We start from the raw sequence: 25,986 nt of genomic DNA on the forward strand, positions 1-25,986 counted from the left end.
TCGGCCTGATAGTCAATGATACTGGTGGAAGAGTCACAATGCCAGGAGTAATGCGCAGGAATGTCACCGTCAACTGCACCATTAAGCATATAAAAGTTCCTGCACATTATGAAGTTTGTCCACCTGATCACCTCTTTTGATTGACCTTTAGATTTATTTGAGAGGCAATTAAGATTTAGATCACCAACTACCACCACTTTTCCATCCGACGCCAAGGTGATTTTATCAAATAATCTTGACAAACCTGAATAAAATGCCTCATCAGTAAACCCAACCGGATTTCGATAAATGTTTACAAAAGCAATAACATGTTGTGGGCACACAATTTTAACCAATTGAATATAAGAGCTTGGAGAGTCCCACTGTGCAATAGATAGCCCTAGGCTCATATTTACAGCCACTACTAGCCCCGATGATGGTCGACCTTGGGCACTTGTGATTGCTGGGAGTAAAATGGCTTGATAGTTACCCCATGCTGGCATTTGGGTCAGCCATGTCTCCTGAAGGGCAATTATGTCAAAAGATATGCGGAAAGTTTTTAATAGACAATTGCAAGTGGGAATGTCCTCTAGTATTCCAACTTGCACCTCTAAGCGATGATTGACATATTTGTGTTGATGGTTAGGCTGATGGAAGTGGGGGGACACCGGGCCTGCCCTCCACACGTGCTCCTGGGTATATGTTTACTTGAGGATTGTCATATTCCACTCTTAAGGCAAGGCGCTCTGGATCTTGAGCAATCAAAAACCCCATTTCAAATAATTAAATGTTTGCCTTCCAGATAGTATTTAGGACAACACCAGAGGGTATCCACAATCTAACAATCGAAGTAAGTAAGTCAGACACAAATTCCACCTGTTCAATATTGCCATATCTTCTAGCTCAACTAAGTCACCAAAAACATTAAGCACACTTTGTCTGTTTAAATTGTAAGTTTCAAAGGGGCCTTCTCTACATTTCAATATTAAAGAATGACAATCAGAATGATATGATATAGCATGATGAGAGGCACCACTAGCAGTGCCCATCGGTTTGGTGACTAGGCGTTGGTTCTCAGCATTTGTTGTTTGAAACATAGGTGTGTGACCATCTCTGTGTGCGAGATTGAGCTTGGTGTGAAGAACCAAACCTGGCAGGCTCCCTACCCTGATCATGGACCATAAGCGGCCACGGCAGAGCTTTTTGAGACACAACAGGCATGCCATATGCACACATCGCAGGCGGCACAGGCAGTCGCTCAGCAAAATAGTTATCTACGGCCCTCCGCAGATCTTTCAGCAAGATGGCTCTAGGGGAGACCTCCACCCCCTGCACTTGATTCTCAAAGTTCACTTTCATACTTGGAGGATTCTGCGGTGCATTCACACTTGGGATTACATGAGTTAGTTCAACCTGCCTTATCTCCTGTAGTAGAGCATTCAAGGGGGCATACGACAACAGAGATCTCCATTTTCTTTGTTACATTCAGGCTTTTGGGTTCGAATAATCAGATCTCCTACACTTGTAGGAATTTTCTGGCCTTGGGTTCTGGGAGTATCAGCCAGTTTTTTGGGTAATGTTAAAGCTTTAAAAAAGGAGTTCAAGTAGCTTCTAGAATGTCTAAGAGGGAGGGTACTTTTTAGTTTTTTTGCTACCCCACTCACACCTTTCTTTTATTTATTGCTGATTTTTGCACAATCTTTGCCTCCAAGTTAGCCCTCCTGAGAGTATCAGATGGGGAACTTACCAACCTCATCGCCACCCCGCCTGACTGCACCGGAGAGTCTGTCAAGCTCACCCATGAGACATTCATGGGTATCGCAGTGGGTTCACCTGTAAGATTCACAATTGTTCGAATTATATCCACAAACTCAGGCAACTCTGCCGCGGGAGTTCTCATTTTGTCAGGCTTAGATTTAAACTAGGCACCGCTACACCCAGGAGCCCATCATCTTCCAATGTAACTTTGTTTGGCAAGGCCAAACAAATCTGCTTATTCAGTAGCCATGATGACAGTTGATCGATTTGGGCAGCTCGTTTGGTCATCTTTGCATCAAGCGTTTCGAACGATTTAACAAGTCTCAGCAAGGTAGTGCTAATGGCTGAAAATACCAGGTGAGTGATTGGATTAGTCACACCAATGTTTTCGTCCAAAGGGCGGGGAGTTGGGCGGCGGGGAGTGGGATAAACTAACGCAAGTGATTGAGCATGAGCTGAGGAGTCCCTGGAACGTCCACTTCTCTGCTCAGAGAAGTTGCTATATATGGAAATTGGGTATTCACACTGACTGGGGTAAATGGATAGTTCTGTATCCTCCTGACTCAGGGTGGAATCCGAATGTGAACTCGTCAAAATATCCGTTTGCGGTTGCACAAGTTTAGCATGGTGCCATCTGAAAGCTGCTGATGCAACGGTATGACTGAGGTGGCAACATGTCCAAAGTCTGCGGGTAGACTGGAATTTCTAGCAGCTGCTATCGAGCGTGCACCCAGTTGTAACCCCATTCCACATGGGATAGATATGTTTACATCAGAACATTTGGAAATAGATCACAGAACCTTTAACACAGGGGCAGGCGTTAGGGTTATTGATTTATGAGAGACCTGAACCTCTCGGCTCCTCTGCGTGACTGCGACCTTGTGTAAGTCGCCTGCCGTGTTTGGCATGTTTGTATTTAGTGAGTAGGTTCTACCTTGGGTATGCATACGCACAAAGCCGGCACACTGCAATGTACAAAAAAGATTAGTTTGTTATGTTTGTTATGTTATGACTCATGAAACAGAACTACCCCACGGTCCCCCGGCTAAGCGGCCAAGCGTACTTAACCAAGTACTTGCCACCAGAGCATGCGCGTAGTTGCGCGAGCAGCCTTGTTGTTATAGTGGCGCCAGTAAATGGAGCCGAAGGACGGCGGGACCAGTGGGGCTTAAACGCCAAGCAGCAAGAATCCTACAGTGAACACCAAAACAAAGCAGCAGCTCCACTGCGGTTACACTGTGCTGGCAAAGACAGAGCCTAGCGTGCTACTCCTGCTGTCTTGTATAGCTGCAGCGGCTTCTCCTGTGGCAGCGCTACCAACCTAGAGTGTACAAACAAGGATTTTTAGGCTCTACACACACAGTTGGGGATGTAATTGAGGAAGAGCACCACCACTCAACCACCACCCTTACAGCCCAACAGCCAGGTCACTTTAGAAGTCACTTGAGATGCGCGCATGATGTGCGTGCACCGTGCATTTGAAGCGTGTTCCGGGTTGAGCTGGGGGCGTGGCAGAGGGAGTGGCAGCAGTGCAATCGAGCGTGAACTAAAGAAGGGGATTAACAAACAATAGGAAACAGGAAGTGAGTTTCCTTAAATCTCCTAAATACAAAGTAGAAGCACAAACACAAACAGTGAATGTTAACACAAACACAAATGTGTGCGAGCACAGTCCAGTTGATTTACTTGTTGAGATGGAGTACGTGCTTAGTCCAAGTTGTGGGAAGCCCCGCTTCCTCTCCGCGACTAGTCAATGTCGCAAGGCCAAGTAGTAGCAGGCAGAACGTGGCGAGCAGGAGCAAAGAGGCGAGCAGTACGGCCACCCAACAGCCAGGTCACTTGAGAAGTCACCTGCGATGTGCGCGCGATGCGCGTGCACCCTGTATTTGAAGCTTGTTCCGGGATGAGCTGAGGCATGGCAGAGGGAGTGGCAGCAGCGCAATTGAGTGCAAACTAAAGAAGGGGATAACAAACAATAGGAAACAGGAAGTGAGTTTCATTGAACCTCCTAAATACAAAGGTGAAGCACAAACACAAACAGTGAATGTTAACACAAACACAAATGTGCGAGAGAACATTCAAGTTGATTTACTTGTTTAGATGGAGAACGTGCTTAGTTCAATTTGCGGGAAGCCCCACTTCGTCTCCACGACTAGTCAATATCGCGAGGCCAAGTAGTAGCAAGCAGAACAAGCGAGCAGGAGCAAAGAGGCGAGCAGCACGGCAGCCCAACAGCCAGGTCACTTTAGAAGTCACTTGCGAAGCGTGTGCGATGCGCTTGCACTGTGTATTCTTCTTCTTCTTCTTAATTATCGGAGGCGTGGGCGGACCCACGCAGGCGCTTTGAAGCGTGTTCCGAGTTGAGCTGGGGGCGTGGCAGAGGGAGTGGCAGCAGTGCAATCGAGCGCAAATTGTTGAGATGGAGTACGTGCTTAGTCCAAGTTGCGGGAAGCCCTGCTTCCTCTCCACGCGACTAGTCAATGTTGCGTGGCCAAGTAGTAGCAGGCAGAACATGGCGAGCAGGAGCAAAGAGGCGAGCAGCATGGCAGCCCAACAGCCATGAGACTTTAGAAGTCACGTGCGATGCTATGTATTAGTACAGTAGCAGGTAGATAAGTGGCAAGTTACTAGATTTACTTCTATTAGTAATGGTGTTCCAATAGTTGCATAATCACAGCGCTTAAGAGAAACAAACAGGTTGTTAGAAGCATAGGGAGCATAGTATAAGAGAAGCATTAATGGCTATGTGCATAAACATAGTGATCATCAAACACAGACAGGTAGTTGGCGGTCTAGAGAGCACAATAAAATAAGAGTAGTAACGGCTGTGTGAAAAAGCAGTGCTCTCACTTTGCAGAAGGCATGTATGCTTGAGCGATTGGCGAAAGGCGATTGAGCAGTCAGGCATGTATTGTTATGTTGCCCATGCAGAACAGTGATGATGGGCAATTTGAGTAATAGGACTAATGTTATTGTGTTAACAATAATTGTTTGGAAAGACTCCGATAGTGATGAACAAACCTGTTATGTTATTGGTTTTTTTTAAGTGCACGCTCACTTCAAGCATCATGGCACTTTGAGGACATCATAAGCGATGTACCTAGAACAGAAACGTTTTTAAGAGACAGCGAAAACCAGGATGGTCGGCAGTAGCATGGATGAGCAATGGCATGGAGCTCCATAGCTTGGCTGCTGCAACCAAAAAGGAGTGGCTGCCCCTCCGAGCACGTCGAAACCGGGGAATGACCAGAAGTCGAGCATCCCCAGATCTTAATGAACGGCCAGGCTCATAGTGTTGGAGCTTCTCCTGGAGAAATTCTGGTCCTACTCCATAGAGGGTGGCTGGACAATACAGACGGATTTAAAGTTAATTAGCTTCTGAATAAGTAGCACATGGAGTGAACGGGGACAGGCTTCAGTTCTGCTGGTATAAAGCCAGTCGAACAAGATCAATTAATTGCTGTACATAGCCAGGGGCCAATGTGATCTCTTGAAGAGTATCTAGATGAATCGTGTCTGTTGGAGAAGCAGATTTTATGCACTTGGTGGCCTTTATAATCATAGGTGGAGTAAACACTGGAAAAGTAGACAATTTGTCTATGTTATTTAGGGCAGAAAGCTGCAGGTCCTTGTCAATCAATGGCAGTCCAGTGGCGTCAATAGATGTTCATATGTTACTAACCTTAGTAACAAAAAAGTCGCCAAAGAGTCACACAGTAATTGCAACGGAATATTGGTGGCCATTGAATCACTCTTAGTGGAGAGAGAGTGCACCAAAGAAAAAAGTTATTTCGGTTTGTTTAGTGCCCCGTCCACTTGACTGGTGTAATATCTGGTTTTAGCAAAACAAATTACATGGTGATAGACGTTAGAACTCTGTTTAAACAGAAGTCTATCCACCAGTGTGTTGGTCGCATATCATCTGCGTTCTGACTGCCGCTTTTCTTGGAGTAAAACTTTTAGTTTGTCATTAAACCATGGTTTCCGAGGTAGGAGATTTGCCCTTGCATAGCTGTGGAGGAGGGAGCAGGTCTGCCGCCCTCATGAAAGTCTATGCAATCTTAGACTGATCTATATCTTGAGGGGTGTCCCATTTATCTAAAATATCTGAGATAATATATTTCTTTGGTAGCTGACACCAACAACACTTTAATAAATGCTGATGGAAGGGTTGTGCATGAGATGTGGGGGTATGAAGCAAAAAAGGCCCTGCATGGTGGTCAGACCAGTAATGGGGAACAGTAAAAAAGGAGTAGCTAAGGAGGGTAATGCAAATATGTAATCTAGAGTGTTTCCAAGCACATGCGTTGGCCCATGAACTAACTGCTCCAAGTTCAAATCATTCATTGCTTAAAAAATGGGTATTCCAAGGTATTTGGCGTACCAATAGAATTCAAATTGAAATCACACAAAATCACAAGATTTGTGCATTCCATATACAAAGTATTAGACAGTCTGACCCAGGGGGTCGGTAAACTGTAAGCATATGAATAGAGAAGGAATGCAAAACCATAATACGACCAACAGAATTTCAGATTAAAATGTATGGCTCAGAGGAGGGGATTTAGCTGTAAGGGGAGCTTCAAAAATAATAGCGATGCCCCCACCAGATTTAACTGCATGACGATCCATTTGCAGTAGATCCTAAGTATCGGGAAGAGCTTCTATGACTGCAGGTCCAGAGTATCTTTCAGCCAGGTTTCCGTGACGCAGAGGAGATCAGGACCTAAGTCGGTAAGCAAATCGTAACAAGAGGCAGCATGCTTAAGTAAGGATTGCGCATTTACTAACAGATCTAAGAGTTTCAGTACTAGCCGCTGTTACCGGTGCCTGGAGATCAATATCTAGTGGTAAGACGGCCACAAGGAGCAAGACTTAAAAGGTCTTTGCGGGACCCAATGATACGTGAAATACTGGAAGAGCTAAGTGGAAAAGCCCAAGGCCCGATCTGCACACGGATGAGCACAGACGGGCTGGACTTTGGCGTGACTTCGGGGCACAAGGCCTTAGCCCATTGCGCTCGTCCGCTGTGCTTCCCGGGGGAGTGATGTGCTTATGCACATTGTATAATGGCAGTTGGGTCCCTCCCGCTGTGAAGACAGTGAAGAGAGACTCTCGAGTGCTTGGTGTGTGAATGTAAGAAAAAAAGACTACCTCCAGCTAGGCACAAGACCCTGGTGGCTAGGGGAGAAAGCAGGCACCTTCCGGCTGGCAAGTCCAGCTACAAGGAAAGCAGAGGATAACTAAAATAAAGAATGAAAAATAAAAACCTGAAGGAATGTTTTTAATATTAAATAGCTTGGCGCCCAGTCAAATGCCCCACTCGCGTAGCGATTTTCAAAGGAGATCAAAAGAAATGTTAATATAAATGGGCAAACGCTGTCGGGAGCGGCCGTTCTGAGTCTGAGACTGAGACTGAGAGAACACGATGCAGCTTGACAGTACTCTACGCGATTTGAGAGGTCCTTTCCTCTAGTCCTCCAGCCTCTCTGCTCTACTGTGAGTGGCGAGTGAGCTGGGTGCCGGCTGTCGGCTCCGTACCCCGGACTGCTGCTTGGTTCTACCCTGCCTCCGCGATCCGCGAGTCCCTGCGACTGCCAGGTGGGTCGGATGAGGAGGGAGTAAGGAGGATCATGCTACGAAAGGGAGCCGTGGGAGATAACAGCTGTTGTAGACGGAGGGGGCCGTCTGCTGCATGCCGCCAAGTGCCTTTGCCGTGTGTGCAGAGCTGGGAACAGAACATCGAATATTGAGCTCTTAAGGTAAAGAGCGTTTTTCCGTTGTCCCTTTATCTCCTGAGCAGCCTTAGACACTACCTCCAACCCCCTCCAACGCCCCCCGCCTCCAAGCGGCGGAAAGTATACTACGCATAGTGCGCATTTAAGCTACACTGATTCGGAGGAGGCCCTGCTGTGGTGTTAACAACCACTTAGTGGCTGTCCTACCTAGGAATCTACCCAGGGGCGCAATCCATCATAGCACAGCGCCTTGAGCACACCTTCGCACATAGGGGGCACCAGTAGAGAACCGTATCAGTGTGTTTTGGCCCGGAGACTGCTGGGCATTTGCCTTTGACCCGGGCTGGCAGAGCGTAACGCTGTGTCTGCAATACCAGGACGCCCTAGTGTGAAGAATCACAGCGGGAGTGATTGTTGAGACCAACCTCCTCTCCTCTCTAATCACTGTGCTGATATTTACTTTTGCCAGTGAGACAGGATCTAGATAAAGTAACTCCCAACGGCTAGTCTAGCTACTCTGCAGTTATGCAGCGGGGGAAAAGAGCTCCCCATTCGATTTACAATTTACGGAAAGTCAAGGCAAAACCTGAGAAGGAATGTAAGGAGAACAACAAGAAAGGTGACAAACGCAAGAAGAACGCAAAAAATTCCATACCGGTTGCGCAAGGAGCTATCACAGATTTTTTTTCTGTGAATCCTCCCCCTGAAATAAACTCTACCATCAACGAGGAAACAGTGGTGCCAGGCTTAAGTGGTAATATTTCATTTAATTACAAAAAAAGATCCCGAAGGGAAAAAGGGAGTTCACATGGAGGAGTACTGTATTAATTTAAGTACTCAATTATGGAAATAGAGGTGAGGAAGAAAAGGAGAGCCCAGTCATAAATATTCACATTATCATTTTTAATTAGTAATTTATTACCATTATAAAATTGCATAATATATAAACATCAAATCAACAATAAAATCGATGAATTGATTATAAAATACTTGTCAAATCTAATGCCTCAAGCCATTCAATAGCAGTTTAGTTGCCACAATTCGTAACCTCATGTTACTCAAGGTGAAGCATCGCTGTCTCATTTTAAATTCCATCCAAATAGTCAAAGTGCTATGGAGAGGGCAAATAGTTAACAATTGAATAAAGTGCTAAGTGCAACCAAGTGCTAAGTGCCAAGTTGTTAACAAAGAAATAAAGTACTAAATGCAAAAAAAGTGCTACGTGCCTACTGTGCATACATGACCTTAAAATATCATAACAGTTTCGGCGAATTCAACCTATCTGGCTCCATTGAGCGAGTCAGTAGTCGCCTTCCTCAGGGCGCACTAAATATTGCAAATAAAAAATAAAAAATAAAAAATAAAAAATAAAAACCTGGAACGAACTAATGCTTAAATTTTTTGTCTATCATTCAGTAGTTCTTGCAGGTAAAACTTTGTACAATTCATAAGAGCTTGATTGTAGATCTGAAAGTCTGTGGGAGACGTTGACCCTTAATGAAACACATTAAAACAGACAAAATAGAAAAAACAGAAAAAAAACACTTTGTTAAAATACAGAGTATAATGAGTGAGCCTCCTAATTTTCGATGCCTCTAGCCATGGAAATAAAACCTGGGGATATATATATATATTCACCTAAGTTGGTCCAGAAGTGGTGCCGAAAAATGTGTTTGTTTCGATCCGCCACCCAAACAGGACTGGTGATGCAAATAAATTTACATCTACAAAAGACAAAAATAAGAAGCTAAAAGAGATATCACTAGATTATCTCAGACTTCGATTGCTAAAACACAGTGTCCCCTATCTCCACAGAGAGCAGATCAATATGTTACCCCTTCTATTACCAACCTTAAATTGTAGAATGTTTTAGCCTCTAATCGTGTCTGCAATCGACTCTATAATAGATAAGGATAGGGAATATTCCAAATCTTCGAGTCTTCGACGGTGTGGGATCAAGTTGGAAGGAGAGGCCAACAAATGCTAACCCGTAGGTGAAAAAACCCTAAGAAAAAGGTATAGAACAAGGTTTGCATATTAAAGGTTGTAAGCCATTAGGTGCAGCAATTAAAGAAGCGTTTTGAGTTGAAAAAGTAAACTGCATCGTACTAAATTGGAAGACTATAAGACTCAGGCGAACATTATTGAAGATAGACTGCATCAGCGAGGCTACCCTAAATACCTACTTCGTCAAGCTCGCAAAAGAGCCAGATCCCAGCATCGAGATATTCTCCTCGAGAAACATTCCCGGGAAGATATTACTAAGGAGCGGCTAGTTTGCGCTATGACTTTCAACACCTTTCATCACAAGATCAAACAAAGCATTATGAAACATTGGCATCTGCTTCAACTAAATAATCCAGGACTTGCAAAACCTATTTTTGCATTCAAGAAAGGCAAGAACCTCAAAAGTTGGCTCACTAAAGCCGACAGGTCGAGTACTGGACCTAAATTGAATACGGTGACAGGATTGTGGGGTGGCAAATCCATCCAAGGACACTTTCCATGTGGTTTTTGCAACCAATGTGCTTCTACAATCACTGGATCCGTTGTAGGGATTAATGGTAAAAATTGGAACCTTAATCATCATACCACGTGTAACACCAAAAACGTGATTTACGTAATTATCTGTCCCTGTGCCTTAACGTACATTGGTAGAACATCTAGGCCTATCAAAACTAGAATTGGCGAACATAAATCTAAAATTCGAAACAAAATTGTGTCTGCTCCCTTAGTGTCTCATTTTGTCGAAAACAATCATGATCTGAACAATTTGAAATGGTGCGTTTTGGAAAAAGTCTATGGCACTGATGTTAACAACACAGCATCCCGCTTGGCGCAAAGGGAACAATGGTGGATGTATAACACTAATAGTTATGAGACAGGACTTAATCGCCAAGAGGAATGGCTCCATTGTATACCTTAACATGCTACACACACATATATATACTTTTTTACTAGATCACTGCAAGTGGATCCTCACCCAGGTCCGCTGATGATTGTTTAACACATCCATTTTGGCAACTTATGCCTTGGTCCCTGTATTTTAGAAATTAAGTCCCCTTTGAGCATTTATGGGACTTAAAATTGACGCATATAGTCCCTATTTGATTAGGGTGCTATTTCGCGTACAATGTTGAATACAACACTCAACAGCGTTTTTTTACGCCAGTTATTTAAATATAGCCTGAGTAGGTAATATTGTTGGCACATTCATTCATGCTACATTTGCTAACACACATTTATACATCTGTAGGTTTTCTGTGTGGCGAGACCGTACTTTAGTCCTTTTTTAGTCTCTATAGGCCAAAGGGCACATACGCAGTCTTGTTTCTGTCTCTAGTACCGCGTGTGTTTATAAACACAGCCGCGGTGGCCACATCGGATGGTGTGCATTTCAGGCAGCTGCATTCAGAGACGAAAGAGAAGGCTTGTACCGGGTGAGAATACTTTGCTATTTTATATATATCTGTAGGCTCTCCTCTCCGCGAGCCGCATTTAGTCTCCTTGTATGTTACCGACAGGACATAGGACATATATTTTAGCTTGATTTAATGTCTCGAGTTTTGTGCATATTTATACATCTTGTGGAGGAGACTATATCGGACGGCGCGAACCCGAGCCCGCTATTTAATAATCTAGATAAAAGACTTTCCTAGATTAGAACTTTGACACTATTGCAGTGGCTTGAAACGGGTGCACTAGAGGTCCAGAATTGTCAGCTTCAACATGACAAACTAGGACAGGCTTGTGCAAGTGGCATTTGTCTGATCCAAGCATTAGTTCATCCTCCCACCCTGTCTGAACCCATTTAATTTGATGCAGTTTACTTTTTCAACTCAAAACGCTTCTTTAATTGCTGCACCTAATGGCTTACAACCTTTAATATGCAAACCTTGTTCTATACCTTTTTCTTAGGGTTTTTTCACCTACGGGTTAGCATTTGTTGGCCTCTCCTTCCAACTTGATCCCACACCGTCGAAGACTCGAAGATTTGGAATATTCCCTATCCTTATCTATTATAGAGTCGATTGCAGACACGATTAGAGGCTAAAACATTCTACAATTTAAGGTTGGTAATAGAAGGGGTAACATATTGATCTGCTCTCTGTGGAGATAGGGGACACTGTGTTTTAGCAATCGAAGTCTGAGATAATCTAGTGATATCTCTTTTAGCTTCTTATTTTTGTCTTTTGTAGATGTAAATTTATTTGCATCACCAGTCCTGTTTGGGTGGCGGATCGAAACAAACACATTTTTCGGCACCACTTCTGGACCAACTTAGGTGAATATATATATATATCCCCAGGTTTTATTTCCATGGCTAGAGGCATCGAAAATTAGGAGGCTCACTCATTATACTCTGTATTTTAACAAAGTGTTTTTTTTCTGTTTTTTCTATTTTGTCTGTTTTAATGTGTTTCATTAAGGGTCAACGTCTCCCACAGACTTTCAGATCTACAATCAAACTCTTATGAATTGTACAAAGTTTTACCTGCAAGAACTACTGAATGATAGACAAAAAATTTAAGCATTAGTTCGTTCCAGGTTTTTATTTTTTATTTTTTATTTTTTATTTTTTATTTGCAATATTTAGTGCGCCCTGAGGAAGGCGACTACTGACTCGCTCAATGGAGCCAGATAGGTTGAATTCGCCGAAACTGTTATGATATTTTAAGATCATGTATGCACAGTAGGCACGTAGCACTTTTTTTGCATTTAGTACTTTATTTCTTTGTTAACAACTTGGCACTTAGCACTTGGTTGCACTTAGCACTTTATTCAATTGTTAACTATTTGCCCTCTCCATAGCACTTTGACTATTTGGATGGAATTTAAAATGAGACAGCGATGCTTCACCTTGAGTAACATGAGGTTACGAATTGTGGCAACTAAACTGCTATTAAATGGCTTGAGGCATTAGATTTGACAAGTATTTTATAATCAATTCATCGATTTTATTGTTGATTTGATGTTTATATATTATGCAATTTTATAATGGTAATAAATTACTAATTAAAAATGATAATGTGAATATTTATGACTGGGCTCTCCTTTTCTTCCTCGCCTCTATTTCCATAATTGAGTACTTAAATTAATACAGTACTCCTCCATGTGAACTCCCTTTTTCCCTTCGGGATCTTTTTTTGTAATTTTGTTGTTCCCCAGTTCCATGGCATAGGGGTTACCCATCCGTTGTGATATATTATTGGTGCAACTTCGTGTTGCATGGGTTGTTCGAAATTAGAGACAATATTTTGGGAATATTTTGGGAATTTTTTCCCGTGTTGCTTTACACAGTGACCCTTTCTCTGCACTACAGACCCTTTGTTCCCCTACTTCTAGTCCAGATTAATTCTGCTTTATCATTATTCTCTGACTATGGCAGCCACTGATGTGGTCTCGTTCAGTGAAGAACAGTTGGCAGATGCCATTAACGTTCCATCATTTTTTGACAACATTGAGGGGACTATGGGCCCCAATGATGGTTCTTCGATCACTAGTGACAGCATTATTAAATTGAAAAAGAAAAAATTTCGAACAGAAATGCATAGTCACTTGTTGACAGAATATTTAAAAAAGAATATTATTCCCCAGGGCCTTTTGGTTAGAAATGAGCCATGCTTATTCATAGACGATGAAGAATATAAAACACTATTCTCAGGAGTCGCAACTAAATGCAGTCGGGACTGGATGTTGTTAACAATTAATACTGCCCTCAAGAAAAGTTCCATCATTGGGGATGAAATAGATAAGGCAGAGACAGTATTTGCCTTGGATACCACCATCATTAACATAAAGGAGAAATTAGAGCTTATAGAAAAACATACCAAGGATTTTGTTAAAATCACTACTAACAAAAAGATGGACAAACTTAAAAAGGATATCCTAGCCTTTTCTAAGGAGGCGGCCTATCCTTATTTGTCCGCAGACTACCAGGGCCCAGGACATTGGAGAGATCCCAATAATCCTCAACAGGGCACTACCTCCTTTCAAAAGAAAGTTACTTTTTCGGATACATCATCCGATGGCAGTGGATCATATCCTACTAGAAACTCTCGAGGTAATAGGGATAGGGGTAGGAATTGGAACAGAGGTTATAATCGAGGCCGAGGACGTCCATATTGGCAGTATCAAAATTATAACCGTCCAGCTAATTTTGTTCCTCAAGGCCCACATACTCCCTTTCCTCCACCTAACCTCCCTTTTCCGCCCCCCGATCAAGGGGCCCCCCCATTACAAAATTATTTCGAAACCAGGAGAAGGTTATACCGCAGGTAGCCCTACCATCGGCAGTATACAACATTTCTAAGAGACAACTTAGTGAATATGAGACTCGAATTTTGGAGAAGGGTTTCTCGTTTGTTCCTATGAGAAACCCCTCCAAAATGGAGGTAGAGATTGAATTACGTGGTTTATTTCGCAAAATACGTTTGCGTGACTTCTTTGGGAATCAAGCCCATGTTAATGGTGACGACGGCCTTCATACTACTTTAAAATGTAAATCTACCTTCACTCCGACCTTACAAATGGTTTCTGACGAGACAGCGGTATTTGAAAAGGCGGTCCTCAAAGACTTTAACTCCTGCTATAATACATCTAACAATTATGGCAGGGGTTCCTGCTTCAATTTTGGTAGACAGGATTGGGCCAGCCTTCAGGAACTTAAGTCAGACACCTCGATAATCATAAAGCAGGCAGACAAGGGAGGTGGAATTGTTGTCATGGACTCTCATCAATATGACAATGAAATTTTGCGCCAGCTTGACAATTCAGCTATATATAGGAAACTTCCGAGTGACCCTACGGAAAGCATCAGAGCTCAAATTGCAGCGATTGCTCAACGAGCACTAGAAAGTGGAGCCATCAATGATAAGGAATTTTGTTTCCTTACTATTAAGGGAACTAGGACTCCGCTCATATATGTACTTCCCAAAATACACAAGGACCTCCTCAATCCGCCAGGACGCCCTATTGTGTCATTATGTGGATCTATATTAGAACCCATTGGTCAATTTTTAGATTATTTCCTGAAGCCATTGGCGGCCTCTACTGAAACATACCTGGCTGATACCACTGATGCCATTAAACATCTTGAGGGTTTTCCTTTTAATCATGATTCCGACATACTTATGACCTTAGATGTGGAGTCATTATACTCCAATATACCACAAATGGAATCTTTAAAAATAATGAAAGACTTTTTGGACTCACGGCCAGGCATTCAAGTAGTTCCCACTGAAATACTAATAGATTTACTTGAGATAGCTCTTTCACGCAATTATTTTCGTTTCAAGTCTTCTTATTATCTGCAAGTGAAGGGAACAGCGATGGGGGCAGCATTTGCCCCCAATTACGCCACACTTTTTATGTGGAATTTTGAAAACAGGTGTATCTTGTCAGACATTAATCCCTACAGAGATGCCATTAAATTGTATAAACGTTATATTGATGACATAATTATAATCTGGGACAAAACAAAGGCAGATCACCTTGCATTTCTTCCATGGCTAAATGCGATGGATACGAACCTCAAATTTACTATGACAGCCAATAGCACCTCTTTGCCGTTCTTGGATTTGTTAATCAAGAACTTTGAGGGCTGTATTATTGTTGACCTGTACCGAAAAGAAACTGATCGGAACACTATTTTAAGATTCGACAGTTTTCATCCTGAATCATTGCGCAAGAGCATTCCTTATAGTCAGTTTCTCAGGGCTAGACGAAACTGTACTAAATTGGAAGACTATAAGACTCAGGCGAACATTATTGAAGATAGACTGCATCAGCGAGGCTACCCTAAATACCTACTTCGTCAAGCTCGCAAAAGAGCCAGATCCCAGCATCGAGATATTCTCCTCGAGAAACATTCCCGGGAAGATATTACTAAGGAGCGGCTAGTTTGCGCTATGACTTTCAACACCTTTCATCACAAGATCAAACAAAGCATTATGAAACATTGGCATCTGCTTCAACTAAATAATCCAGGACTTGCAAAACCTATTTTTGCATTCAAGAAAGGCAAGAACCTCAAAAGTTGGCTCACTAAAGCCGACAGGTCGAGTACTGGACCTAAATTGAATACGGTGACAGGATTGTGGGGTGGCAAATCAATCCAAGGACACTTTCCATGTGGTTTTTGCAACCAATGTGCTTCTACAATCACTGGATCCGTTGTAGGGATTAATGGTAAAAATTGGAACCTTAATCATCATACCACGTGTAACACCAAAAACGTGATTTACGTAATTATCTGTCCCTGTGCCTTAACGTACATTGGTAGAACATCTAGGCCTATCAAAACTAGAATTGGCGAACATAAATCTAAAATTCGAAACAAAATTGTGTCTGCTCCCTTAGTGTCTCATTTTGTCGAAAACAATCATGATCTGAACAATTTGAAATGGTGCGTTTTGGAAAAAGTCTATGGCACTGATGTTAACAACACAGCATCCCGCTTGGCGCAAAGGGAACAATGGTGGATGTATAACACTAATAGTTATGAGACAGGACTTAATCGCCAAGAGGAATGGCTCCATTGTATACCTTAACATGCTACACACACATATATATACTTTTTTACTAGATCACTGCAAGTGGATCCTCACCCAGGTCCGCTGATGATTGTTTAACACATCCATTTTGGCAACTTATGCCTTGGTCCCTGTATTTTAGAAATTAAGTCCCCTTTGAGCATTTATGGGACTTAAAATTGACGCATATAGTCCCTATTTGATTAGGGTGCTATTTCGCGTACAATGTTGAATACAACACTCAACAGCGTTTTTTTACGCCAGTTATTTAAATATAGCCTGAGTAGGTAATATTGTTGGCACATTCATTCATGCTACATTTGCTAACACACATTTATACATCTGTAGGTTTTCTGTGTGGCGAGACCGTACTTTAGTCCTTTTTTAGTCTCTATAGGCCAAAGGGCACATACGCAGTCTTGTTTCTGTCTCTAGTACCGCGTGTGTTTATAAACACAGCCGCGGTGGCCACATCGGATGGTGTGCATTTCAGGCAGCTGCATTCAGAGACGAAAGAGAAGGCTTGTACCGGGTGAGAATACTTTGCTATTTTATATATATCTGTAGGCTCTCCTCTCCGCGAGCCGCATTTAGTCTCCTTGTATGTTACCGACAGGACATAGGACATATATTTAGCTTGATTTAATGTCTCGAGTTTTGTGCATATTTATACATCTTGTGGAGGAGACTATATCGGACGGCGCGAACCCGAGCCCGCTATTTAATAATCTAGATAAAAGACTTTCCTAGATTAGAACTTTGACACTATTACAGTGGCTTGAAACGGGTGCACTAGAGGTCCAGAATTGTCAGCTTCAACATGACAAACTAGGACAGGCTTGTGCAAGTGGCATTTGTCTGATCCAAGCATTAGTTCATCCTCCCACCCTGTCTGAACCCATTTAATTTGATGCAGTTTACTTTTTCAACTCAAAACGCTTCTTTAATTGCTGCACCTAATGGCTTACAACCTTTAATATGCAAACCTTGTTCTATACCTTTTTCTTAGGGTTTTTTCACCTACGGGTTAGCATTTGTTGGCCTCTCCTTCCAACTTGATCCCACACCGTCGAAGACTCGAAGATTTGGAATATTCCCTATCCTTATCTATTATAGAGTCGATTGCAGACACGATTAGAGGCTAAAACATTCTACAATTTAAGGTTGGTAATAGAAGGGGTAACATATTGATCTGCTCTCTGTGGAGATAGGGGACACTGTGTTTTAGCAATCGAAGTCTGAGATAATCTAGTGATATCTCTTTTAGCTTCTTATTTTTGTCTTTTGTAGATGTAAATTTATTTGCATCACCAGTCCTGTTTGGGTGGCGGATCGAAACAAACACATTTTTCGGCACCACTTCTGGACCAACTTAGGTGAATATATATATATATCCCCAGGTTTTATTTCCATGGCTAGAGGCATCGAAAATTAGGAGGCTCACTCATTATACTCTGTATTTTAACAAAGTGTTTTTTTTCTGTTTTTTCTATTTTGTCTGTTTTAATGTGTTTCATTAAGGGTCAACGTCTCCCACAGACTTTCAGATCTACAATCAAGCTCTTATGAATTGTACAAAGTTTTACCTGCAAGAACTACTGAATGATAGACAAAAAATTTAAGCATTAGTTCGTTCCAGGTTTTTATTTTTTATTTTTTATTTTTTATTTGCAATATTTAGTGCGCCCTGAGGAAGGCGACTACTGACTCGCTCAATGGAGCCAGATAGGTTGAATTCGCCGAAACTGTTATGATATTTTAAGATCATGTATGCACAGTAGGCACGTAGCACTTTTTTTGCATTTAGTACTTTATTTCTTTGTTAACAACTTGGCACTTAGCACTTGGTTGCACTTAGCACTTTATTCAATTGTTAACTATTTGCCCTCTCCATAGCACTTTGACTATTTGGATGGAATTTAAAATGAGACAGCGATGCTTCACCTTGAGTAACATGAGGTTACGAATTGTGGCAACTAAACTGCTATTGAATGGCTTGAGGCATTAGATTTGACAAGTATTTTATAATCAATTCATCGATTTTATTGTTGATTTGATGTTTATATATTATGCAATTTTATAATGGTAATAAATTACTAATTAAAAATGATAATGTGAATATTTATGACTGGGCTCTCCTTTTCTTCCTCGCCTCTATTTCCATAATTGAGTACTTAAATTAATACAGTACTCCTCCATGTGAACTCCCTTTTTCCCTTCGGGATCTTTTTTTGTAATTTTGTTGTTCCCCAGTTCCATGGCATAGGGGTTACCCATCCGTTGTGATATAATATTTCATTTAATGCCACTAACTTTGACGACATAGACAACAATTCATTGCTTGACCTCTGCTTAGACATACAGAGAGGAATGTTGTCACAGATTCTCCAGAAGGTATCTAGTAGCATAACATCTCCTAAGGAAAACATCAGCATTCCCTCGGATGTGCACAAACACGAGGGCAGCAACAGTCGCCTGTCTGCTTCTCCAAATCTAGCGATGGCTTCCATGGAGGACGGACCTGCAAATTAGGTCGAGGATGATAACAGTCTGCATCCAAGTTCAACTGCGATAGCCGAGCTTCAATCTTCGGTGGCCTCCCTTCAATTTGCGCTTAAAATACTTCTGCAAATGTCAGGACGCATTTTGACAAACACCAACAACATCACCACGGCGCTAGATCTTAAGGATTTCCCTCGAGACGATGAGGAAGTGAATTTATCTGACTCTGCACATATAGTGGAAGAGAAGGAAGAGCAGGAAATTACTCCCGAGGAAGCTGCTGAAGATCCCACGCCTTATGGGAGCACCCAAGAGGAGGATGCACCAGCAGTGTACGTAGAGGATCAGGAGCTTGCAAAAAGTCCTCAGGCTCCCTCTCCCCCTTCACGGAAACAACGTAGATTGGCCAAGAAGGTACTTAAAAATAAGAAAGCTACAATGAGTGCCCCACTACCTACTGCTGCCCCACGGACTGCCCCAGAAACTCGCTCGAAAAAAGCCAGGAAAAGACTTGCGCGAGCAGCGGCCCGAGCGGTAACGACAAAGGGTCCCCTCTCAGATTGGCTAGTACCGGGAGAGAAGTCCATTGTAGCGGACCTAGATGAAGCCTCGCTGGTGGACCCTGAGCAAGACCTTGACTTCAGTACTCCTATATGTTCTGAAGAACTCTCTGGGACGGGGGCAGCAGGAGAACTATCAGAGCCAACACGCCATGCACAAAAAAGCTTAGCGGAGGAGTGCAATGAGAACCGCATTTGCTTTATTAAGAATCTTTATCCTGGTGGAAAAAATTCCTGGCTGTCACGTTCTGAGTTCTTAACCAGACTTCATTACATCCCTCAACTACGAGTTCTGAACTCTGACGACTACTTGTTCATTGAACCCCTGCAGGGGCCTAATTCACACGTCTTGGCCATACATTGTACTTTCTTGGCTTCTGCGCAACTAATCAGAAACTTCAAAGAAGAATTGAGGGCAGTCGACATCGACATTGATGTAGATCCGCAGGAGAAGGATCCTTATGATGAACTTGAGGTTATCGATACATCTGCTCCCCCAGCCAATGAGCCCAAGTCTGTGGCAGCGGATAACCCTGCGTTGGTTGAAATACAACAAGCTCTCAAATCACTTCTGGAATCCCTCCCGTGAGTACTACAGAACCACTGATGTTTTTCTTTAATTTCTTGGAACTGTCGAGGCTTTACACATCTTTTGAGGCCAGAGGGCTCAGTAGACTTATTGTCCAAACATAGCTGTATCTGCCTCCAAGAAACTTGGTCATTGGACCCCCTATTACTTGATGGTTTCGTTACATATCAGGCACTTGCTAAAAGGGGTGACAGGGGTTGCCCTTTTGGGGGTTTACTTACAGGGGTGGCCAATACGGTCATCTCACGAAAGATACAGTGTAAAGCTGAAGACTATCTCTTGGCGGTAGAGGTTGATTATTTAAAAGAAGGTGGTTTGTGTAGATTCCTATTGATTAACCTCTACAACCCCCCTGGTGCTGTGACAAGAGAACCTTTACAAGAATCAATTCAGGATCTATTGGCTTCTTGGTCACTGAGGCCTGGCAACAATGCAGTAGTGGTCATGGGGGCTTTTAATTGCCATATGACAGGCGACCTCCTGGTATCTTCTAATCCCGACCTTAGTACAAGATGTCTGATGACCCATGGAAGAAGGGAGGGTGAAGGGTTAGGCTGGCTGCAACTGTTCGACTCATGGGATCTTACCATGATTAATGGACGCACACTGGGAGATCATCCTGGGCAACATACTTGGACTAATGGCACATGGTGCAGTACCCTGGACTACATATACATGTGCCCCGAGATGCAGTCCAGTGTTGATGTGTGGGATGTATTTACCCATGCATCCGAGCCCTACCTCAAAACTGTGCAGTACTGACATGGAAAACCTCATGATGGCCAGAGCTTCCCAGAAAATGCACAGGGAAATGCATGAAGAATAGGCTGCCACTCATTTTTGCCGATGTTATGGGCACAGAAGGACACTGCCTAAAACCACCATTGGACTACCCACACAGTAGTCTGAAACCATTGGGAATGGCAATGCTGATTGCCAAAAGCAAACCCATAACTGTTGGGAATTCATTTTCTTAAATCCCAAAAATGGGTGCAGTACCAGTACTCACCACTATCCAAAAGCCGGCAGTTTAAAACCACCCTGTGTTTCTCTGAAGGCAAGCCAAAGTGCCTATTTCAAACATTGCAATATGTGCAAAATATTCACTGAACACCAGCAGACATTTGGTAGAATGGAGTTTTGTGTGCCTACAAAATCTGGGAAATGAAGAGCCCAGAACAATGCTTATAGCAAAACTGGCTGAGCTATGGAGTCAGCAGTTTAAGTTGCACTGGATTTAAAGACACTAAAATCGAAAATGTTTAGATTAAATGAGTGACCTACTTTTGAGTGTCACATAGGTTGCAACTGTTTAAATGTCATAGTTTTAAACTTAGAATCAGCATTCTAGCTGCATATGTGAAAATGTTTAGTTTTATTTGAATGCAGAAACTGGGGAACAAAAAGTGACATTTTATCTGAAACCTGGCTTAAGGAACTGAATTCTGCCTGGCAACTACCCCCATCAGGAGTGAAACTTGAGTCACAGCTGTGTTCCCAGGCCTAGCTGCCCTTTTGCTGCTCACACTAAGGATATGCCATCTATCTGATAATTGAATTACCTGTGCTCTGCAGGAAAGTGAACAAAGCCCTGTCCTGGCTCAGGCAAAGGTTTTATTGGCAGGAGTCGTAAATGGTCGTAAAAAGTGGCTTCCTCCTGAGGAAAGGGGAGGGGCACTGCCTGTGAGAGCAAGCTGGCTTGGCAGAACTGGAAAAACCAGAAATTCAATCTTGTGCTGAGGGTAAACCACACCCCTTTGGAGCCAGAACATAACTTTAAAAAGATGGATCATTCATAGAGCGGACATGTGAAAATTTTATAAATGACACCATAATTCTTGTGATTTTTCTGCCCACATTTTAAGAGGTTTTTCGACCCGGTGGTATGTTCAGGGGGGTGTCAGCGGAAAAGTGGGGATAACTCTAAATGTATGCATGTTAAAAATCTGAAACTTCATCAGTGAATGTCCGTACTCCCTGCGCACATGTATGTAAAGTTGGGTCAATGTCAGAAATTGCAAAATCAGTTAAAAAGTGAAATATGTGCCATTTCTGAATGCAAGCTCCCAGGAAGAGCAGAGTTTGAACAGGAGATACCTCCTGTAATGCATGATGGGTGCATATGATTTTAAAACAATATGTACCTCTGCAAACATGTATTTGTTTCAAATCTAGATTTGTGTGTAAGTTGACAGGAGGAGTGGACTTTCTGAAGGCTGTAAAATGACATCCCTCTGACTCACAGTTCATTCCCCAATCAAATGATAAATGGAAGTTTGACCAATTAGAAGCTGAGAGAGAGGTAGGGTCAGTGATGCTAGAACACACCCACATTCTAAACACATAAAAGCAGACATACAGGACAGATAGGGACCTTCAATTCCATTTGCTGCAACGCACTCTGCCGGACCATACAACATCCAGAGATCCAAACTTCAAATTCATCAACCTCCAGAAAGCCAAACTAGAGACTTCAATCTATCCAGAGCAGAGAGAAAGCAGTGCTGTACCCAGAGAGACCCAGACCAGACCGCTGTGAGCAGTTCCAGAGGCCAGGCGCTGTGAGCAGAACCCGGGAAGACCTGACCAGACTGTTGACCAGATCATGACAAAGCCGCTTTCCGGTTCAAAATCTCTTGTGAGTACTCAGCAAAACTCAGAACACATCTCTTAGTTAAAATCATATAATTCAATCCATTTTAATCTAAGTAGAACTGCAGCTTAGCAATTGTGTTATCCTGCCATCATTTTTAAAGCTGAAAAAGTGTGCGTTTAAAATTTGCAAAAACCAAAAACGACCTCTAGTAAATCGGTCATATCTCCGCAACCGTTTGGGCTAGAGACTTGCAATAACTTTCATTTGGAAGCTGAGATCCTAGGCTTTCCTAGGACCCCAAAACGATAGGGATAGTCCTTGCGGCGGTTCCTCTGTAATAGCGCTCGGCGCATCCGCGAATTTTGCCGCGATTTGCAAATTTCTTCACGTGTAAAAAGACAGCAGTTTTGCTTTTCCTTGCCAGAAATTCGTTTAACCTGCTAATCATTCCTGCATCATTGCTAGTGTGAGCCTGGACTAATATTAACCAGATACCACTCACCCTGAACCTCTGAAAGGGAATTAAAAGTATTTTAGCATATTTTCTAATTCATTGCCAGCACATATCAAAGCAATTTGGGCCTGTGTTTTCAAAACTCCTATCTGTTTTCTGTAGTCTAAGCTTGCTGGGGTGAACTGAATTACAGTTGGTTGCATTTCTGAGAACTGTGTGCTTCCTTCCATTTCCTTGCATTGCATCAAGGGGGGGAGGGGATTGCCAGAGAAAAGTGATTACCTTGTTTGTTGAAATCATATTGAGTATTTTCTGTATTGCATTTTCATTCAACATTACATCCAGTTGAACTCTATAAAGCATTCTCTACCACATTATACTTCTGTACCTATTTACCAGTGTGCTACCTTATCCATTCCTTGTCAACTCCTTATTGATTATAGAGAAGCGTGTTAGTGCCAGATTCTCCGTTGTTGATCTTTATCATATCAGATTAAGTGTGCTATTCAATTATTAATTTATTATAAAGTGTGATATATATATATTTTAAATTATCAAATAAACCTTTTAAACTTGCAAAACAGAACTACTTCTTGGCTCAGTGGGGTCAGGGGGATTCCAAGAGAGGGGTGTTATATAGGGGTAGTCATCCGGAACGCATGAACTGGACCTAAAGATATATCAATAAGGGTTTTCATTCAGTATTATAGACTAGGCGTTGACTTAGCTGTAGTGTTGAATTGAATCCCATTACAAATTGGGGGCTCGAGCCGAGACGTTGGGTTAGATTTACCACTTGTGCAGCTTAATACAGTGTGCTAACTGACGGGATACATACATCCGGTCGGATCACCACGCTGCATTACGCTGTGAAGCATTCCTCAAAAGGGACACTCCAAGAAAAGTTCTGTTCTGCAAAAATAAAATACAAACTTCTGTAAGTCAGGACAGAGACCAATCTCTAGAATGACGACCTTAGTAGACATGAAAATGGCCAGAGAGCACCTCTTGCATAAGCTATTTGTGAGAGGTGAATGGACCGAACAGGGCCAGGATGCGTGGTTGCAGGCAATCACACAACAGGTCACTGAAACAGGGTCAGATATATATAGAGATCAGGGTCCATTACATGTGGCCCTGAGCGAACTATATATGGCTCCTAAAGCCAAAGAGGAACACAATAAGATTGCCAGGATAGCAGCATACCTGTACCTATATATGGGAGACATGCAGGATAGATGTGCTGAAAGCCAAAATCTGGCAAATAGGCAACAGATGGTGTTAGAGAAGGTCCAATCTGACCTGGTCTCTTCTGAGCAGAGGCTGCAGAGGAGCCAGGAGTCAGAAAATGACAGCAGACTGTACATCACTAAAATAAAGGAGGATATGGATGTGCTGCAAAAGGAAAAGTCAGAACAGGATACCAGATTTCTGGCCTTGCAGAAGGAACACCAAGAAGGTTTGGACTCCCTACTGCAAAGCCAGAAAAAGCTGGAGCAACAGCTAGACTTCAATAGGGCATGTGCTGAGCAGTTAGTCACCCTGCAAAGCCACCTAGATAGAGAGAAGGCAGAGAGCAACAAACTAATTCTGAAAGACCTGGATACCCAGGCAGAGTTTGATGAGGAGCGCCAAAAAGCTGGTGCCCTTCAACGGCAAAGGGACGACCTGGCGGCACAAATGCAGGCTCTTAGTCAGGAAAGAGACGCCATAGGCCAGGAAGTCTGCCATCTAAAAAGAAAAATGGAAGAAAATCACCTGGCCCACCAGGGACTGGGTGACCTCCAAAAAGAACACCAGAACTTGTTAGAGCACACCAGGAGGGTGGAGGATGCTCTAGCAAGAAAGGAGCAGGCCAATAGGGACACAGCTCAGGAGGTAACCCTCCTGCAGCAAAGACTGGCCCAGTGCTCCAGGACCAATCAGGAAACACAGAGAGAGAATGAAGCTCTCTGCCAGCACAATGATAGGCTCCAACAGCAGGTAGCGATGCAGGAGAGACTGATAGAGTCGAGTAAGGCCTTAACTGAGGAACTGAAGGCACAAATGCAGGCTCTTGCATTGCAACAGGGAGCAGGGGCGGATAGAGATGAGGTTCGCTGGGAAATGGAAACTCCGGAGCATAACCTCAGGAGCCCTAGTACCAGAGGCCCTCATACCTCTCAGTCCCTGGACTCTGCCACCCCCGTGTCCCCTGGCGCACATGAGCACAGGGCCACAGGGATGGCAGATTACTATCCAGCCAGAAGCATGGGGCTCATAGGCCAGTACCATCCAGGAATGGAGGGGCGGGCATCCGGGTATGGGCACCCAAGTACAGTACAGTTCAAGGGGGAACCCCAGGAGAGTAGGCCCATTAAGGGCATCCTGAAAACCTCTGCCCAGTTAGGTCAGTGGAGGGGGTACCCATCAAATCCTGGCAGCAAGGAGGAATCTGAAGACTCCTCTGAACTGCGCAGGACACAGGAGACCAGGTCCCCACATTCTGCCAGCCATCCCCAGGCTCGCAGAATCCGGGAAAACCTGGAAGAACAGACGGGAACCTCTGGGAGCAGTGCCTCTGAGTCCGAGGAAGAATGGACAAGGGTTACCAGAACCAAAAAGGCCAATAAGGCAAAAAGGGCCTTGCTTAAGGACCCCTTAAAGCAGATTAAGGCGATCAGGAGCGTCATCACGCCTTACCATAAGAACGCTAAGTATTCTGTTTGGGAGCACTTAGAGTTGTTTGAACAAATGATGGAGACTTTCCATTTGAAGGACAGCCAAAGCTGTATTCAATATGTAAAGTGGACCTTCTCCCCGGAATACTCCAGTTTCTTTGCGGGGCTGGAGGACCAAAATCATTTAAGATGGTCCACCTATAAGGCGGCCATCTTGAAACATTTTTCTGTTCACAGAAATCCTCAAGAGGCTCGCAAGGCAGCCTACAATTTGCAATGTGGGGAGGATCAGGCCCCACAAGAATTTGTGCAGGAGTTAAAGCGTGCTTTTGCGCAGACCACCAGAAGGGTGCGCACAGACAGTCGAGAATTCGTTAATACATTTTTTCATGCCTTGCCCAAATATATCATGACCCAGCTCGTGAGGGATTTTCACGAGAAAAGATCTTTAGACTGGGTCATTGAACAGGCTACCCGGATCTATGAGGTGCAGAAACCGGTAGATAGCAAAAGTAATGCCCAGAAAAACCCCAAAGCCAACAGCACCCCTGCTGCTGCCAAGGTGGCAGAGGTAAAGGTCACCCCCGTTTTGGATTTGGAGATGGGGGGGCCTAAA

At 43.2% G+C, this 25,986-nt stretch overlaps 3 long non-coding RNA genes across 3 annotated transcripts; 2 read left to right on the plus strand and 1 right to left on the minus strand.

Annotated features, from left to right (window-relative positions):
- Window positions 1-8,858: 8,858 nt before the first annotated feature.
- Window positions 8,859-9,477, minus strand: LOC138473777 (uncharacterized). Its single transcript, XR_011268910.1, has 3 exons — window positions 9,327-9,477; window positions 9,114-9,199; window positions 8,859-8,968 (listed from the first exon to the last, which is right to left on the minus strand). It is a non-coding gene; the product is annotated as an uncharacterized lncRNA (long non-coding RNA).
- A 1,919-nt stretch (window positions 9,478-11,396) lies between these two features.
- On the plus strand, window positions 11,397-11,945 carry LOC138473778 (uncharacterized). Its single transcript, XR_011268911.1, has 3 exons — window positions 11,397-11,547; window positions 11,675-11,760; window positions 11,906-11,945. It is a non-coding gene; the product is annotated as an uncharacterized lncRNA (long non-coding RNA).
- Window positions 11,946-17,021: 5,076 nt separating this feature from the next.
- LOC138473779 (uncharacterized) lies at window positions 17,022-17,643 on the plus strand. The gene is made up of 3 exons (XR_011268912.1): window positions 17,022-17,172; window positions 17,300-17,385; window positions 17,531-17,643. It is a non-coding gene; the product is annotated as an uncharacterized lncRNA (long non-coding RNA).
- The last annotated feature ends 8,343 nt before the right edge of the window (window positions 17,644-25,986 follow it).

Source organism: Ambystoma mexicanum, chromosome 8 (genome assembly GCF_040938575.1).
Source record: "Ambystoma mexicanum isolate Mex_15411 chromosome 8, UKY_AmexF1_1, whole genome shotgun sequence".
Lineage (NCBI taxonomy): Eukaryota > Metazoa > Chordata > Amphibia > Caudata > Ambystomatidae > Ambystoma > Ambystoma mexicanum.